Here is a 1,256-nt window from a genome sequence, read left to right on the forward strand (position 1 = left end):
CGCAAGATGAACCGCATTCGAGTATTGTTCCACCCGCAATCGAAGCAAACAACTTTGAACTTAAACCTTCACTGTTGCAGGCAGTGCAACAGAACCAATTCTCTGGAAATCCTACCGAGGATCCAAACCTTCATTTATCCGTATTTGTCCAATACGCTGATACTGTTAAAGCTAATGGTGTCACTTCAGAGGCAATTCGACTTCGTCTTTTTCCTTTCTCGTTAAGAGATAGCGCTAGAAGATGGCTTCAATCTCTTCCTTCCAACTCAGTCACCACATGGAACGAGTTGAAGAAAGTTTTTCTTGCTCGATATTTTCCTCCGAGCAAAACAGCTATGTTAAGAGCCCAGATAAATGGATTTAAACAGAAAGATAACGAGTCTCTTTTCGAAACATGGGAAAGATATAAAGACATGATGAGACTTTGTCCACACCATGGTTTAGAAGACTGGTTAGTAATTCATACCTTCTATAATGGTCTCTTGTACAACACGAGGTTAACAATAGATGCCGCCGCAGGTGGTGCACTAATGAACAAACCTTATGCTGACGCTTACCAACTTATCGAAAGCATGGCTCAAAACCACTATTAGTGGGGAAGTGAACGAACAATGGCAGAAAAACCTCAAACGAAAACTGGCATGTACGAGATAAGTAACCTTGATCATGTTAATGCAAAAGTGGATGCTCTGGTCCAGAAAATTGAAAGTTTAAATGTATCACCTCCAGCCACCGTGGTAGCCATAACTCAGAATTGCGAAGTCTGTGGAATCCAAGGTCACACTCCTGCAGATTGTCAACTCCTAACAGGAATCCAAGCGGAGCAAGTAAACTATGCTCAAGGAAGCCCCTACTCGCATACTTATAACTCAAATTGGAAGAATCATCCCAATTTTTCATATAAGAGTAATAATGCTTTATACGCACCTGGACAATCTCCAAATCAAGCCCCAGCTATACCTTCGGGATATCAGAAGCCGATCCCATCTACACCTAACAATAACGCCCCTAGGAAATCCAACTTGGAAATCATGATGGAAAATTTTATAGCTTCTCAACAGCAAACCAATAAAGATTTCTTAAACCAGAATGTACACACTGGCGAACAAATTAAACAACTAGCAAGTAAAGTAGATGCCCTGGCTACTCATAACAAAATGCTGGAAACGCAAATATCACAAGTAGCTCAACAACAAGCGCCTACTGCTTCCCCAACTGGTACATTTCCTGGCCAACCCCAACCTAACCCAAGAAGC

At 41.7% G+C, this 1,256-nt stretch overlaps 1 non-coding gene across 1 annotated transcript; it reads right to left on the reverse strand.

Moving 5' to 3' along the window:
* Nucleotides 1-335: 335 nt before the first annotated feature.
* Nucleotides 336-442, reverse strand: LOC127124432 (small nucleolar RNA R71). The gene has a single exon (XR_007803922.1). It is a non-coding gene; the product is annotated as a small nucleolar RNA R71 (small nucleolar RNA).
* Nucleotides 443-1,256: the final 814 nt, after the last annotated feature.

This window comes from Lathyrus oleraceus, chromosome 2, assembly GCF_024323335.1.
Source record: "Lathyrus oleraceus cultivar Zhongwan6 chromosome 2, CAAS_Psat_ZW6_1.0, whole genome shotgun sequence".
Classification (NCBI taxonomy): Eukaryota; Viridiplantae; Streptophyta; class Magnoliopsida; order Fabales; family Fabaceae; genus Lathyrus; species Lathyrus oleraceus.